The sequence below is a fragment of the Cygnus olor genome, chromosome 1 (assembly GCF_009769625.2).
Source record: "Cygnus olor isolate bCygOlo1 chromosome 1, bCygOlo1.pri.v2, whole genome shotgun sequence".
In the NCBI taxonomy this organism is placed as follows: Eukaryota; Metazoa; Chordata; class Aves; order Anseriformes; family Anatidae; genus Cygnus; species Cygnus olor.
In genome coordinates this window covers 9603088-9615829 of record NC_049169.1, presented here as the reverse complement: position 1 = coordinate 9615829, position 12742 = coordinate 9603088, and positions in this window count along the sequence as shown.

Below are 12742 nucleotides of genomic sequence, written 5' to 3'. Positions count from 1 at the left end.
ACTCTTGACATTTATGTGAAACTCTAGTCCAATATTTTACTAGACTACTGGAATATGTTTCTAAAATGTTTTTAGAGCTATATGAAATATTTGATCCTTGTTCTTTTACATAAATGGCACCATGCTGTTTATTCAATGACATAACATTTTCAGTTCCTGAGTTCTGCTTCATCAACATCATTCAGTATAACTTTGAATGTTTCACTTTTTATACAACAAAAAAACACTATCAGAATTCTCTTGCTTCTTTCCTTCTCTTGGCTTGTGGTGGTCATTTAATCAACAAAATAGAAGAAGGGTTGTACCATGAAGTACTTGCCAATAGAGAGGATGTTTCCTCTGAAATATAGATACACTTGCTTTCTCAACCACCTCTCCAAGAAACTTTACAGAACTGATATACATGCAAGAGAGGGAAACAGAAAGAAGAATGTGTATTTGCTGCTGGTAGCTACTGGGCAATTAGAGGCAGTGGAGACTTGTTTTGCCAAGGTCTTTCTCCCCATCTTAGTAAATAAGGATTTCTTGATTTAGAAGCTGCAGCCTAACATAGTAGCATAATTTCTATGCAAAATTATAGCTGATTGCTCACAAATAAAAGAAAAAAAAGCTAAAATTTTGTGCAGAATTAGCATAGTGAATATTATAGTAGATTTAAGTAATAAATAATAGGACGTGTACACAGTGCAAAACCTCTATGGTGACAATTGTTAGACTTTCAGATTTATTTATTTATTTATTTTTAATTATTTAAAATTATATAAATTGTATTCAAAGTATGGCTGGATACCTTGAGCATTCAGGACAGCCCAATTTTTATTTCAGGTAATGAACTAAGAACAGAACTTTTAAAGAAAGAATAGGACAGAGTTGGAATCACATTGATGCCTTTTGAGGATACAGTGATGTGATTCTGGTCCTTCTGATTTAGAGAAAGTTTTTGATATAACGATTGAATAACATCTCCAATTTACACAGGACTAAGTACTTTTTAGAAAATGAAAGAACGAGACTATGAAAGATCATGAACATTTTTATTTTCTGTGAATGACTTATATACTTTGTAAAATAAAACAATTATTATACTGAATCATAGCTGTCAGGTTTAGAAGCTTTTCATCTACAGTAGTGGGAACCAGATAATTTAGAGGAAGACTCAGGAAAACTAATGGGAAATTTGGAGTAACTTTTCACAGAATTATATTCCTGGCTCTTTATTTGATGAGAGCTACCGGCCAGAATAACAATAAATAAATAAATAAACACTTGAAATCTATATTATCATATCAATGGGAAAAAAATCAGTCAGAAATTGATGGTCCTTTCTATGTTACTTATATCCAAAATATTAAAATTGTTTCTGTTTTACAGTGCATTCTGTTATAGCTTAAATACACTGAAATAACCTCATTGTGTTGAGATCAGGAAAGAGACATCTCAGAGAACAGATGAAAATTGAATTAATTGTTGACAAGAAAGATTTTTGCAGTTTCAGTTATAGTTGTGATTTTACTTGACCATGAGTTTACATTCCTAGGTAAAATTCAGGTCTGTTGATCAGTCTTAAAAAAGACTGCGCAATCTTTGAGAGAAGACAGAGAGAAATTTTTAAACTTTCCAAAAAATAGTCCAAAAATATGTTGCCAGCTAAAACTGGAAATGTAAGTATCAAGCTGTCACCTCACACTGCCCTAAACAAGATCCTTAGTTCACAAGTAGTCCCATTTATTTCCCTGAGGCTATTCCTGGACACAGGTGATATTCAGTCTAATTAAAGACATCATAATTTTTAAGAAAATCCACATAAAGAGAGCCTGAAATTGTATTTGGTGATTACACACATCTTATGCTAAAAAACACGGATCCTGAGGAGTCCCACTGACTGCATAATTCCTTCAATTCTTCATGCTAAGTCAAGTGCCATTAATGATATGAGGGAGAATTCCAATGTTTGCTCTGATACTTCCAAAGTTAACATGTTGGTAAAGATTATGTATTTCTGTAACACCATCATAGGCAATGAGTGAAAATCATAGAATCACAGAATCATAGGATGGTATGGGTTGGAAGGGACGTTAAAGATCATAATTTCCTGGAGTTGGGCTTGATGATGGGTCCCTTCCAACTTGTATATTCTATGATCTAATTGCAATCCCCCCTGCAATAGGTAGTGACACCCTTCACTAGACCAGGTTGTTCAAAGAAAATAGGACAATGGGGCAGATTTGCATAAATTATGGCTGTTTATCAACAGGATTTCCAGTGCTATTATTAAACCTCGGCATCATGAGAACAAAAATATCATGGATACTTTAATATTGTGAAAGACATGACAATCCATGACAAGACATTTGACAGACAAATTTAAGTGTAAGTAAGGCTCCTTTTCTTTCATAACACAGTTGCATTATGGATTAGGAAGACATTTTGGACTCCCCAAATCTAAGTCCTCAAAATAAAACTAGAATACATTGGAAGTATTTTTCATTACATGATTTTATTAGCTTCCATATAGACTTTATTTATTTATTTATTTATTTTTATATTGAATTACATTTGAATTATATATATCCTGAATTATGCAGGAGGTCAGACTATGTGAGTTAATGACTCTTTAGGAGTTTATTAATGACATTCTCATCAGAGAGCTGTAACAGGGTTTGATATAGCATATGTTTGCTTTCTTCTAAGATATCACTAATTACCAAGCTGGAGGCAGAGATTTATGGATAGATTTCAATCTCAGGCCTTCTGTTCTCCAGAATGTTAAATCCCCGTGATGATGCCCATGAGATATAAATCAATATTTAAGCCCACTTCTATCTTATTTTTTTTTCCTTAATTACCACAGAGGAATTCAGCTAGGGTTCTGGTATGGCTAACTGTGACAATTATTCCAGTGAGATTCCTGATGTTTACGATGACAGTTGACTTCGAATAATCTGACATATTCTTTCATTGCCATAGCTACTTTCTGGGAGACTTGGGTGTACTTGGCAAGGATCATGCATCATAACTATGAGATCCCCTAGAAACAGTTGTAGAGGCACTGAGGACAAGCTGGTACTTCCTTATGTGTGGCTGGAAAAAGCTGTTTGGTGCCTAATGGATAGCATACAGAGTACAGCTATAATGGTCCTTTTAATAAGACTGTTTTATGTAAAATCTGATTTATATAACAGCCAATCATCCTTCTGAAGAGCTTAACTTCCAAAGGGATTGTGGACTACAAAGCCATTCTTTGGGTTTAAGGTTGCTACCAGCAACATATAAGAATAGACTGTAAGTCAGATGGAAAATAGAAAAAAAAAAAAATATTACACACTCAAGGCACATCTCTACTCGAGACAAAACTTTTTTTTTTCTTTTTTTTTTTTTTTCCAGAATATGGATCTTAACTAGATTTAGTGACTTTAATCCAAATGACTTTAAAATTATGGATCACATTACAATTGCAAAATCAGAACACAAGACTCTCTATCAGGACCTAAGAACATAAAAACTTACAGCCATGTGTATCCGAACAGACAGCATTCAAACTGTGCATTGACTTATTTTTAGTACTATGCATACTGAATATCAATCACAAAGTTACCAGTGTTGTGGCAGTTGAAAGCCAGAAGATTTTTTCCCCTTGTAAATACATTGGTATTTCATATTTTTCTTATTTCCTTTCTCAAGCAACTGTAATACTCTTCAGGAATTTCTCTAAAAGCTCCTCAAAATCTAGAAATAAAAACCTTATGTGAAAATTGCAGTTTGCTGTAAGACCCATCAAACTAGTGTATAACCATTCTCTGTGGAAGTTTTCCCATTGTCCCTGTTCAGCATCAGTTAGATTACTTTCAACATGAAAAAGGTTTCAGTAGAAAAACATTACATCAACATTCTGAATGTTATATGCTGTATGCTGAATGTGGCATGTAGCCTTTTTCCTCTTTTGTTTTGTCTCATTTAATATCTCTGTTAAAAGAATGAAGTGAAATATTTATATGCTAATGTTAGATCACAAAAGAGGACCAAATAACTTACTAATGAGTGTGTGTATCAGTACGATAACCATAGTCAAGGCTACTTGTGCTAGTAGATGAGAGAAAATATTTTGCTGAGTATTTAAGAAAGTAAATCTTTGATCTAAGTGTACCAACTTAGCATTAAGACTGTGATTTACTGATTGGTTTAACTCAAGTTATTCTTGACTGATAAAATTAGCTAGCAACTAACTAAAGTTATTGGCATGTGAATATATTAACTGTGTTGTGGCATAATCTTTCAATTAAAAAAAAAAGATGGAAAGAAGTAGACAGCCAAGATCCATAAATATTATATAATAAAGCCTGCTCATTTATTTTTTCTAAAATTGTTACCAAAAAAATAAGCTTTGGATCTGGGAAAGAAATGTTGCATTGCATCAGAGAAGAAAAGTGCCTTTTGTTCCTACTTAATCTGGAATCCCTTCTTGTTTTGGGGCATTGATTCCTGCTTGTTAGTGTTAATCCTCAATTGTTCCTACCTTAAAAGCTATCCGATTTAACTTCTTCCTCAGTCACACTCTAACAATTGGATAGATTCAATGTCTTCATCCAAAAAAATGAGAGAAGACATGATTTGAGGAGAAATAACAGATGTTTAGTTTTTTGTTTGTTTTTTCTTGTACTTCAGAAAGACACAGTGAGTAATTTCAGATATTAAATATAAGGCCTGTTGGGCAAAACACGTAACATCACATTTTCAACAAAGTAGTAAGTGGACTTGCAAAACACCTCCTATCTAAAATACACAGACATTTCCATTTGACAGCTTTGGATATGATTACATTTCTGTGGGGAATTTGGAACGGGTGAGGAGATCAAGGGGAATTCTTACAACCAGACTGAAAGCAGCACTTCTGACAGAGATCTTCTGAGCACTCTGTTTTCATGAATCCAATAAAAGACATTATACTATATTTTGATAGTATATTGATTATTCACATTACTATTACTATCATATTCCTATTGATCATTGCAAGAGGGAAAGAAAATGTTCTAAAGCTCCTCCAATAGCCCTGCCTATTCCTGATAAGGTTATATTGCTAAAGAAAATTGTCCTTGAACATTTGTGGTTACCAGAACAATCTAAAGTACGCTACCGGAAACTGGGAGTTAGAGATCATAGAATCATAGAATGGTTTGGGTTCAAAGGGACCTTAAATATCATCTAGTTCCAACCCTCCTGCCATTGGCAGGGACACCTTCCACTAGACCAGGTTGCTCAAAGCCACATCTAGCCTGGCCTCGAACACTTCCAGGGATGGGGCATCCACAGCTTCTCTGGGCAACCTGTGCCATTGCCTCACCAGATTCTCATTTTTTGCCCATCCCCCAGAAGACATGAGGGTATTATGGACTGAACAATAGAGTTTGATTTTCATACCTTAAATTGTAAAAGTCTGTATACTCAGCTATAGAAGTTTTAAAGTTTTATGCATTCACCGTAACAGTAACTATCTAAATAAACCATGCTGTAGTGCTCTTCCCTGCTGCCCAACCTGAGCCTTTAATTTGATATAAGAAGAGCTTATAAGGAATTGCAAAAACTATGTTAATTTTTATTATAAATCTAAGTCGAGACATAATTTTAAGTTTTTCAAGTGTTGATAAAAAATGTCATCACTAGGAAAATATGTTTATCTGTTGTGGGAATGTTAAAAGTCCATTATGTATTGATTTAAAGGGGGTAAAAGGGGAAGGAGAGCAAGGCAAGAATGAAGGATTAAGAAGTATGGAATAAAGTATTTTCTCTTTTAGAATTATGACATCTTTTTTGTCTCCTCATGTAAGTGGTTGTGACTGTGGTACAAAAGCTCTATTAGACATGAACTGAGATCTTTCCTGTACTGATATTAAACTAAGATGAAGTTCTCTCCCACAGAAATCTATTTTGCTTTAAAATTTTATGTAGATGAAGCAGCTTTTATAAATCTTACAACAGAAGAAACATAATAGGATTCTGACAATTTTACTAGCAATTGTCACATTGCACATATAGATTTAGAAATTTAGAAATCGATTTTCTTTCCCTAATATTCTTCTAGAACCATAATATAGCTGAGAATCCTAGATGTTTAGAATCAGATCCATAATTACATATGAAATTAAATACATAGGCTATTTGCTTGATATTAGTAAAAACTGGAATTACCAAGATGTAGTCCTTCTTATGCTATGTGCTCTACACATAGTATATTTACATATACTGTCCTTGTAATAGCTGAAGTTTGTAAAAGAATGGAAAGAAGGAAAATGTCATGAATTCTGAGTTTACCTCTATTTGTTTCATAGCTTGAACTTGCATGAAGAAAAATAAGGCAGGAAGCCTGGAATGGATTTAGCAGTAGAGGAATAGTAACATTTGCGAATAGAAACTGCAGCTGAGCATTGTCTCGCTTATTTCTTCACTTGTTCACATACAGACATCCAATCTGAAATCCCAAGGTCCCTGATGAACAATGAAGAAGTTCAACAAGGATAGCTTAAAAATCACAGACAATCTGCACTCATAGTGAGTCATTTTTTCTTTTCCTGTTAAGTTCTAAAATACTTTTAGTGATCAGTATTATTAAATATTAGTTCAATAAAGTTCTGTTATCTAACAGTTTCAAAAGATCAAACTATGGTTCTTCAGCACAAACTATTAATTTTTATGAAGAGACTTGTTTGGAGTATTTGAAAATGTACTTTGTAGAACACATTCCTAAAAAGGTTTGGATTAATTTTCAAAGCAGGCAAAAACAAAGTGTTCTAAAATCTATTTGACTTATTTAAAAAACAAAAACAAACAAACAAAAAAATTAAATAGTTGCAGAAATGCAAATAAATAATATTGCAAGTAGGCTTTGCCTACTTGAAAATTACAGTTGAAAATTAGAAGCTGTACTTCAAACCATCTTATATTTTCACATTTTGGAGAAAAATAAAGAAATATATAAAAGTCAAAAGTGGCATCAGATACTGCAATTGACAGTTGTTCCCTGTCCTGAGTTAACCTGTTGAATCCAGTGGCAGTAAGTGCAGATGTGGGGAAAGAAATATGCAGTGGAGCTGGAGTATGACTACTATGTTATGCCATTCATATACAAAAGAAAAATAGAGTGACGTGATTTTCACATTTCAATTCTTAAAGCTTATGACATTGGAGAAGCTTACAGTAGAAACAGGGCATATCTTGAAGGTATATGGTACAACAAATCCTCTACTCTCTAAAACATAATTCTTCTTCTAGGCTTCAAGCACCAAAACTGTTCCTTTGGGGTGCCAAGTGTTAAAACAAAAGCCGTATCAATGTCTAAAAATGTACCAGTGCTGAGATTCTTTTTCTTTTGCTAGAAAATTGATCACAGAGTCAGGCCTGGTATATTTTTCCATATCGCTATAGACAAAATTACTGTGTTTGTAACATTGGTAAAAATCTAAGCATTTGTTACCCTGAAAATCTCATTTTGTTGAAGATCCAATAAAGTTCAAATAATTTTTCTTTTTCAGTCAAACAGGACTGGCTATATTGGGCTATGTGTTTATTTCCACCTCCTTTCACTCATGCCAATTAGCACCTACTAGTGAACACAAAGACAGATGGTGATTGCCAGTGAGGGCTTTCTGTCAGAAATTTCCCTTTCTTAAGTAGGGAGAGTTGTAAGAGTAGGGGAAAAGGGAAGGGAAGTTATGTAAAACCTGCCTTGTATTTTTACACAGAGAGAACAGATAAGAAATCTTATAATGTTATAGCTATTCCTAAAATAAGAAATCTATTTAAACAGTATAAGAGTTAATTCTTCAACTTATTTTTTAAATTTTGCATAATGCAATCCTAAATAGATATAGCTCAGGTACCTTCAGGAAAAAAAAAAAGTTCTACAACATTGTTTCTGACTGCTGAGTACAAGCAGTTTACAAAAAAATCCTGATTTCTAGATTTCGGAATGAAATTATTAATCTTAAAATATAATAATAATAATAATAATAATAATAATAATAATAATAATAATAATAACTTCGCAAATCATTTCACCGCAAGTAGGACTCCTACTCACTCATGCCAGGGTAATGATTCTAATAGGGCCAGAAATTTATCAGCAGTAATTTGTTGTGGTTAATAGTAATGAATTATAAGAACACAAAGTATATTACACTAAATAGAAGTACAACATCATATTATTACAGAAACTCTGAAATATATTATTATTTGCATAAGACATAAGTACAATAGAGCTGGATTTAAGTGACACTGGGTCATAATTCTTGTATCTCGACTAAACTTTACTTATCTAACTGCTCCTACATCTGTATTTCTTACACTGGTATGAAGATTCCTTATTACTTTCCTATCTTGTTTCATCTTGATGTATGCTCACAAGTCTGTCATATTCTTTCTCCATCTCTAGCTGAATTTCAGTAATGAATACAGTGATCTAAAATATAGGCTGTAAAATTTGAGTGCTCCTGGGTCTTTGGTTAAGAGTTGATATATGAAGGACTGTCATTTAAATAAAACATCTCACTGTGCTCTCCAGCTCAGCATTTTTTCTTCCACATCTCATGTTTTGCTGCTTTTGTCTTATCTTCAAGCACAGATAGTTTGTCAGAAAATAGCTGTATGGATTAAAAATTAAGCTCTTGCTAGAATTATTTGACAGAATACCTCAAGTAAATTGGTAGAGGTTAATGGGGCACAGAATAATGATCATATAGATGGAGGGAATGAATCTGCAGCATGTGTACAGATTAGAAATGCCTCATCATAAGGGAGTCGACGTTGCAAAGAAGCTGAGCTCATCAAGATGGAGGAGAAGGAATGTTCATTACTATTTGTATTTGATAAGTCATCTATGAGCAATGTAAATATTTGGAGGAACCTAAATTATGTACTGATTGCTAAGAGGGGATAGCCTTGTACTTTGCAGTTGAGTGGATTTTTTTCATTGTGTCACCAAATAACTCTTTAGAGTTAAAATAGTAGAATATACATTTTTAGTGTATAATGTGTCTATAAATAAGACACAGTTTAAGCATGAGATCTAAAATGCTTAAAGGTGCCTCAAAAACATGTACTACAGACCCTGAAGGAGAATTCCAAAGGTCTGAAATCCCCACTGAAATTACAGCATAAACTCCAAAAATGAAAATGTGGTAACATAGATTTTTCACTTTCACAAGTCTATGGGCGGGTGGATGCTAATACGAGGACTGTGGTAATGTTGTTAGGTTGTTAGTAACTATTTTGACCCTGGTATGTCTCACTGCAACTCCTTAATTATGTTTGTTTGTTTATATGGGGAGGTGAAGTACACATTCAGTTCAGAAAATATTTTTTCATTTGAATAGAAAATCTCAAGTTCTTGTTAGGTGAGAAATTATGCATAAACATCCACTGCAAAATAGACTAGACTGAGCTGTGTGCTGGAGTTTCTTTTAAGCACTGCCACATAAGTACTTATGGAAGCACATGGCATACCCGGGTATTTAACATTTCATTCCTATTTGTAGTGTGAAAGATAAAAATTTCTTAGTTTAGTTTATTTTTTATTCCTTCCCTTGTCCTTATTTTATGCATTTTTTTATCACTTCCATTATTTTAAAGACATCTTAGAGAGCTTCTGGTCCTTCAGTGAAATATTCCAGCCTTGAAAATTTGACCTTTTATGTGTACTTTGCAGAAAAGAAGTAGATTCATAGCTTTTAAGGCCAGAAGGGACCATTCGATCATCAAACCTGACCTCCTGTATAACACAGGCAAAAGAATTTCCCCTCTATTGAGTCCAATAATTTGTCTGTAAACCATCTAGTAACAGGATGTTATATTTTAAGAGTAGTTTTAAACTGTACAGGTCTAATTTTAATCCTTCACTGGTGGTTTCAGTTTATCATTCAAATAATATTTATAACAGAGAATATCTGTATGAATATTGCTAGTACTTTATATAGAACTTTCTAAGTCTTAGTTTAGTTTATTAATCCATTGGTGAAGCATATGTTACTTTATGTTTTAGTGGTTACAAATCTGTGTCTTAAAATTTTCCAAATCACTGTCTGTGCTGCCATTAAGCTAAATCATTTCATCTCACTCACAGTCATACACTTGCACCCACATAATGTCCCAAGTTTAAATTCAAGGCTGACTTGTTAGTTGTGAACACTGCAAAGTTTCTGCCAGAGTCAGCTTTCAGAGTCCTATACGGTAAGGAAAAGTGAAAGGGCAACATAAAATTGCCAGTTCATATCTATTTGCATCACAAATAACAGCTTTTATCTCAACTTTGTTCAGCTCTGACTTTTCAGCTGCTTACAAGCGGATGGGAAAAGTTATGCCATACAACAATGTGGAAACAGGCTCATCATAAAAGACCAGGAATGAGAACCATGTAAAAAGTATACAGTTTTTAAAAAGTGCGAGTGCACACCAAGTGCTCTACTAAATCAGAATGCAAAATGGCTTCTCCGAGAAAGGCAGGAATAACAGCTCCCACTGGGGCTTCAGGCTGAGCCAACTCAAACCTCTTAACCAGTAAAAAATTGTGAAGGAAGTGTGCAATTCCCCATCTACAGGTACTATCCAACGGAAGAAAGTTTCATTTTCGTTGTAGTGGTTAATACTTAGAGTCACTTACTGGTAAATGACAGCTGTAGAGCACAGAATGTGGACACATATATAGAATCACTAATTTTTAGCAGCTATCACTGTTAGAAGAGTTCAATAGCAACAATCATGTTGAAAAAAATCCAAGAGGTATAATAGATGTTATAGGAAGGACACAAATCAGACTTCTTAAAGCTGACATATAGTTAACCACTGTTGTTAACACTACGGTTGTCTGAGTGTGATACGAACCAGGGAAAGCCACCTCTGGACACGCTTGCAGCCTTAAGTCAGGAGGCCATAATTTACTATTTTATCAGTGATAGCTAAGAAATTTACCATTTGTCAAGAAGTAACAGATGCTTGTGCAATCTGAAGTTTGGAGAAAGACTAGACATTGCCTAGAAGCTAACCAGCACATTATGAATATTCAAAATATTGGAGTCAAAGTCTCCAAAGAAAGGGAAACATGAATATGTTATGGAGGGCAATATTAACAGCTAATTTCATGAGGGATTGGAGGGGCCTCCACATTTTTAATAAGAATCATCATTACGCTTTGCCAAGTTAACTTGATGCTTCCTATCTGTGTTGCTGGCAAGTAACACCACAAGCTTGCTAATGTCTTGAGCAGATGGGCAGAGCAAAGACCAGGCTATTAAAGGATCTGTTAATATAGTATTTTATAATTATGCAGATAGGGGTCTGCCAATATACAAGACCAAAGGAGCGTAGTTAAATTCTCCCAAGCTTGAGCTACTGTGTTCTGCATTTTGGCCTGCTGGAGTTCATAAGGTTGCAGATTAGCTTGGAGAATAGGGAAGGAGAGCCCCATGTGCAGAGCTCACTTACCTCTGCCATCTAGAGGTAAATGCAATCTAGACATATTTGGCAAATAAATAAAAAAAAATCTAAATATGCTCACTGCAGCCTTTGAAAGCTCCAGGGAAATATGTTAGAAACAAAGCTGAAACCAGTCAGGAAAAGAAAATATATTTGAAACTTTCATGACCAAAAGATCAGAACAGTTCCACAGCATCCACAAACAACAGAGGTCTCTGAGAGATTGAGAGATGAAGAAACTGTTAATGAGTCAAAAGAAGCTGAAGCTGACAAAATCATCTCACCAAAATTCAGTGATGAGATCACAACTGGAAGAGACTCTGTAACTTCCAAATTACAAATAGGGGAACAAGTAAACAGTTATGAAGCTAAGCAAGACAATACTTGAAGTTACAAAATACACATATAATATAAAACAAACCGTTCTGTATTTCTTTTTTTAGCTCACAAGATCTCGTTTCAGACCATAATATTAAATCAGAAGAAGAAAGACTTGAGTGGGGAGAAGAGTCAGGATAGATGGTGAGAAATACATATTTCAGTGATTTTTTAACTTCATTAATTTTTCTGATGCCAAAGGTTTACCAGATATCCAAAATAAAAGTCAATACTGCTTGAAGTTCATTTCTGAACTGCACAACAAAACTCTGTAGATGTAGATAAGGAAAAAGACAGCAGAAGGTTTCTGAAAGAGAGGGGAGACATATATTATTTATATTTTAAATTAAGAGAACAGATAGCAAGATGCTGAAAATTTGAAAGAAAGGCTTAAAGGCAACAGAACAAAAGAATTTTGGTAGTATGTGTGGGGACAGTTCAAAGTATTTATTCTAAAAATAAATACAGAAACAAAACACAAATTTAAGTAATAGTTATGCTATTAATGTTTAGGGAATAGCAAGTGTTAAATGATTAGGAAAAATGAACAAGAAGTAAAATCAGTAAATACTTTCCAGGACTTAAATATTTGTGATTTGTATCCACTGCCTCTCACAGAGAGAATATAGTGCCCCCATAAGAAACCAAAACTCCTGGCTCAGAGCTGAGAGCATCTGGGAGACAGAGCCTAGGAGCCACAATCTTGAGAAGAGGCAAGATGTAGCACAGTGTGAGAGCACTGATGTTTTGCCTGTGTGAGAAACAATGATCCACCAGGCAGCCTTTTCCGTAGTGTTTGTGGGAACAAAGAGTAGATGATTCACCAGAGGCAGGTAATTGGCTAACAGGGTGCCCCACATCCTTAAAATCGTCTCCATGACTTGTTTTGTTCCTGGGTCTCCAGTAC